The sequence below is a fragment of the Triticum aestivum genome, chromosome 5B (genome assembly GCF_018294505.1).
Source record: "Triticum aestivum cultivar Chinese Spring chromosome 5B, IWGSC CS RefSeq v2.1, whole genome shotgun sequence".
In the NCBI taxonomy this organism is placed as follows: Eukaryota; Viridiplantae; Streptophyta; class Magnoliopsida; order Poales; family Poaceae; genus Triticum; species Triticum aestivum.
The window spans coordinates 427,199,166-427,205,165 of NC_057807.1; positions in this window are offsets into that span (position 1 = coordinate 427,199,166).

Genomic DNA, 6,000 nt, shown 5'->3' on the forward strand with positions numbered 1-6,000 from the left:
AAGCACGTCGGTAGAACCAGTCTCGCGTAAGCGTACGCGTAATGTCGGTCTGGGCCGCTTCATCCAACAATACCAACGAACCAAAGTATGACATGCTGGTAAGCAGTAGGACTTGTATCGCCCACAACTCACTTGTGTTCTACTCGTGCATATGACATCTACGCATAAAACCTGGCTCAGATGCCACTGTTGGGGAACGTAGTAATTTTAAAATTTTCCTACGCACACGCAAGATCATGGTGATGCATAGCAACGAGAGGGGAGAGTGTTGTCCACGTACCCTCGTAGACCGATAGTGGAAGCGTTCTAACAATGCGGTTGATGTAGTCGTACGTCTTCACGGCCCGACCGATCAAGCACCGAAACTACGGCACCTCCGAGTTCTAGCACACGTTCAGCTCGATGACGATCCCCGGACTCCTATCCAGCAAAGTGTCGGGGAAGAGTTCTGTCAGCACGACGGCGTGGTGACGATCTTGATGTTCTACCGTCGCAGGGCTTCGCCTAAGCACCGCTACAGTATTATCGAGGTGGACTATGGTGGAGGGGGCACCGCACACGGCTAAGAGATCCAAGGGATCAATTGTTGTGTCTATGGGGTACCCCCCTCCTTCGTATATAAAGGAGTGGAGGAGGGGGGCGGCCAAGGGGGGTGGCGCGCCCAAGGGGGGAGTCCAACTCCCACCGGGAGTAGGACTCCCCCTTTTCCTATTAGGAGTAGGAGAGGGAAGGAAGAGGAAGGAGGGAGGAAGGAAAGGGGGGGCCGGCCCCCCTCGCAATTCGGATTGGGCTTGGGGGGGCACGCCCCCTCCTTTGCACTAAGGCCCAATAAGGCCCATATACCTCCCGGGGGGTTCAGATAACCTCCCGGTGATCCGGTATTGTCCCAATCTCACCCAGAACCTTTCTGGTGTCCAAATATAGTCGTCCAATATATCGATCTTTATGTCTCGACCATTTCGAGACTCCTCGTCAAGTCCGTGATCATATCCGGGACTCCGAACAACCTTCGGTACATCAAAATATATAAACTCATAATGAAACTATCATCGTAACGTTAAGCGTGCGGACCCTACGGGTTCGAGAACAATGTAGACATGACCGAGACACGTCTCCGGTCAATAACCAATAGCGGAACCTGGATGCTCATATTGGCTCCCACATATTCTACGAAGATCTTTATCGGTCAGACTGCATAACAACATATGATGTTCCCTTTGTCATCGGTATGTTACTTGCCCGAGATTCGATCGTCGGTATCTCAATACCTAGTTCAATCTCGTTACTGGCAAGTCTCTTTACTCGTTCTGTAATACATCATCTCACAACTAACTCATTAGTTGTAATGCTTGCAAGGCTTAAGTGATGTGCATTACCGAGAGGGCCCAGAGATACCTCTCCGACAATCGGAGTGACAAATCCTAATCTCGAAATACGCCAACCCAACATGTACCTTTGGAGACACCTGTAGAGCTCCTTTATAATCACCCAGTTACGTTGTGACGTTTGGTAGCACACAAAGTGATCGTCCGGTAAACGGGAGTTGCATAATCTCATAGTCATAGGAACATGTATAAGTCATGAAGAAAGCAATAGCAATATACTAAACGATCGTGTGCTAAGCTAACGGAATGGGTCATGTCAATCACATCATTCTCCTAATGATGTGATCCCGTTAATCAAATGACAACACATGTCTATGGTTAGGAAACATAACCATCTTTGATCAACAAGCTAGTCAAGTAGAGGCATACTAGTGACACTCTGTTTGTCCATGTATTCACACATGTGTTATGTTTCCGGTTAATACAATTCTAGAATGAATAATAAACATTTATCATGAAATAAGGAAATAAATAATAACTTTATTATTGCCTCTAGGGCATATTTCCCTCAGTCCCTGCCTTCGATAATGGCTCGCTATATCTGACTAGGATGGTTGCCCAAAGTCGCCTCCAGGATGGTCGAATGAGGAAAATATATGCTCTTCAATAAGCGGGCACTAAGGGACTCTGGTGCTTGGAGTAACCTCCAGGCCTATCGTGCCAACATCGCCATGTTGAAGAGTTGAAAATCTTTAAACCCTAGGCCTCCCATTCCCTTCGGCTGCGTCATGCTTTTCCACGATACCCAATGAGGCTTCCTTTTGCCCTCTTTGCTTCCCCACCAGAACCTTCTAATGAGCATGTTGAGATGCTCACATAATCCCCTGGGAAGTTTAAAACAAGACATGGAAAACACCAGTATGGACTGAGCAACTGATTTGATTAGGACCTCCTTGCCCGCTGATGACATAGTGTTCTCCACCTAGCCCCGCACCTTGCTACATAAACGATCTTTGAGATATTTAAATGCCCCATTCTTCGAACTCCCAATATCTGATGGCATCCCTACATACTTCTCATTTAGTGTTTCATTGGGTACATTGAGTAAGCCTTTTATTTCATTCATGGTAGCTTCTGGCACTCCCTTGCTAAAGAAGATTGATGATTTTGCAAAGTTCACTCGCTGACCTGATGCTTGGTAGTATATGTTCAGTACTAGGTTCACCTCATTAGCTCCCGCACTATTTGCCTTACAAAACAGCAGGCTGTCATCAGCGAATAAAAGGTGGCTAACTGGCGGCACCGTAGGAGCCACTTGTACACCACCCAAATTGGATGACTCACTTTTTGATTTCAACAGGCACGACAGGCCCTCTGCTGCTAGCAAGAACAAGTAAGGGGATATTGGGTCCCCTTGTATGATCCCTCTTGACGGTTCAAACTCCTCCAATCTCTTCCCATTGAACATAACAGAAAACTTAACTGTAGTGACCAGTCCCATAACTATGTCGACCCATCTCTCAGTGAACCCCAGCTTGACCATTATTGCTCTCAAATATGGACACTCCACCCTATCATAGGCCTTCATCATGTCCAGCTTCAGAGCGAATGACTGATGCTTCTTAGCTTTATTTCTCTTCATAAAGTGTAGGCACTCGTAGGCTGTGATGATGTTGTCTGTAATAAGTCTACCAGGAACAAATGCAGATTGTTCCTCAGATATAATGTCAGGTAGTATCACCTTCAGCCAGTTAGAGATCACTTTGGATGCAATTTTCTAGAGAACGTTACATAAAATTATTGGACGGAACTGGCTCAAAAGAGTTGGATTTTTTACCTTGGGAATCAACACCAAGACTGCCTCATTGATGCACGCTGCAGATTCGGTGCCTTCAACAATTTTAAGCACGACTTTGGTGATTTCATCCCCACATGTCTCCCAGTGCCGCTGAAAAAGTGAGCAGGAAAGCCATCTGGTCCCGGTGCCTTGGTGGGAAACATTTGAAAGAGGGCAGTTGTAACATCTTCCGCGCTGTACAGTGCATTTAGCGTCGCATTCATTGCCCGCGTGACCTTGCATGGTACTGTTTCTAGTACCTGTGCCATATCCCCCACCCCTTCCGTCGTGTACAGATCCTTATAAAAGTTGGCCGTCATGGTTTCCATCACCAGCACGTTCTCCGTTACCGTACCGTCAGCACACAGCAGTGACTTGATCTGGGTTTTCCTCCGTCGCCTGCTCGCTCTCATATGAAAAAATAGGCATTTTTGTCGCTGAGGGAGTCCTGGATTAGGGGGTGTCCGGATGGCCGAACTATGACCTTTGGCCGGACTCCCGGACTATGAAGATACAAGATTGAAGACTTCGTCCCGTGTCCGGATGGGACTTTCCTTGGCGTGGAAGGCAAGCTTGGCGATACGATATGTAGATCTCCTCCCATTGTAACTGACTCTGTGTAACCCTAGCCCTTTCCGGTGTCTATATAAACTGGAGAGTTTTAGTCCGTAGGACGAACAACAATCATACCATAGGCTAGCTTCTAGGGTTTAGCCTCTATGATCTCGTGGTAGATCTACTCTTATACTACCCATATCATCAATATTAATCAAGAAGGAGTAGGGTTTTACCTCCATCGAGAGGGCCCGAACCTGGGTAAAAACATGATGTCTCTTGTCTCCTGTTACCATCCGCCTAGACACACAGTTCGGGACCCCCTACCCGAGATCCGCCGGTTTTTACACCGACAGTCGCCATGCATGAGCCAGTCAATCCTAGCTCGTTGCCTCCATAATATTTCTTCGCGGTGAAATAGCTCCACCAGGCGGTCACATATTTTTGTCTCCTATCGAGAGGGGCCAGATCTTCCTGGGAGTTCATGCAACACCTGTAGCTCCTTTTTCAATTCCGCTATTTCTCTGCAAACACTGCCAAAGTGCTGCCGATCCCAATTTGCCAGATCGCCCGACAAGGTTTGGAGTTTTGCTTTCACCTGGCACACCGAATCCCCAACCACCTGATTCCATCATGCATGCACTACTGTCTCCAGTGTTGGGTCGCGTTCCCAGCATGGATCATATTTAAATGGTCGTGGTCCCCTTCTGCATGCATGCACTGCTTGGAGCAGAAGCAACAGAGGTACGTGGTCGGATGTAGCCGCTGTAAGATGCTCCAAAGATGCATCTAGGAAAGCCAAAGCCCACGCAGGGTTAGCCACGCTCTGGTCCAAACGCACCCTAGTGTACGTGCCACCCACCACCTTCTTCTCAAACGTCCAACTCTGTCCCTTGTAGGGCTGGAATTCGAGCCGAGTCGAGCCAGCTCGGCTCAACTCACTAGAGCTTGTTTCGTTAACGAGCTAGCTCGACTCGACTCGTTACTATAACGAGCTCAAACCCAAGATTGGCTCGACTCGTATAACTCGCGAGCTGGCTCATTTAGCTTGTTAAGCTCGTTAAAGATATGAACATAAAACCCTCAATTATGGTAAAAATTATTATGTATATATTAAACACATATATCACTAAACAATTGTAATTTCCTAGTAACGCATGAGTCTCCGAGGCGGCTGGGCCTTCAATGGCTGGGGCTTGTGTTGTGCGCTTGGGACATAGGGTGCTGAGTGACTGATCTTTTTTGTATTGGGAGTGGCTGATCTTTTGTACCGATCCTAACGAGTTACACGAGTACTCGTGAGATTGGCTCATTTAACTTGGCCTATAAACGATCTTAAACTAAAGCTCGACTCGACTCGTTATTCTTCGAGCTCGATTCGATTCGAGCCGAGTCACGAGCTACTCGTTTAGCTCGCGAGCTTCGAGCTTTTTTTCCAGCCCTAGTCCCTTGTACCCAATGTCCGATAAGCCACATGTGTCAATAGCATCTCGGAAGGAGTCCATCTGCGCTTGGCTTCGTTGGCCAATTCCATCATTCCCATGGGCATGAAGTACTTCATTGAAATCTCCAATCACTAACCACGGCTTGTTGCTCGTTCCTGCTATTCCACGCAACATGTCCCAAGTTTTGTACCTCTCACTTGTTTGGGCCTCCCCATACACAAAGGTGATTCTGGTTTTAGTTTCTACCATTTTCTCAATAGATACATCTATGTGGTACTCAGAATAACCCAAAACATTGAGCTTTATTTCCTCATTCCAAAAAATGCCTAGTCCACCACTCCTTCCAGAGCTGCTTATAGCAAAGCTTTTATTGTAACCTAAGGTTCATACCATATTCTCAACACGTGAGCCCTCCAATTGAGTTTTGAGAATGCATACAATGGAGGGGGCAAGTAGCTTCGATAGATCTCGAAGCTCTCAAACTGTCGCAGGTCTGCCAGCCCCACAACAGTTCCAAACTAGGCAACTCATTGCGCCTGGCGCGACCCGTTGATAGGGCCCGCCGTTTGCACATTATTTTGGTTGGTTGAGGTTTTGTTCTTCACTTGGTTCTTTTCCATCTGTGGGGGGTTGGGCTTTGTTCTTTTGAGATCCTCCTTTGATGAAGGGCTCTGTGGAACAATGACTGTGGTTGGGGTTTTGGGCTCCATCGAAGATGATGGGCTCGTCCCTGGGGCGGTAAGCAAGAGTGTGTTTACATGGGCTCCTCGCTTGCGATTCCCTTCTCCTTCTTCCATATCTATATCCAGATCAGCAGTAGGGTCGAATTTATCTTGCT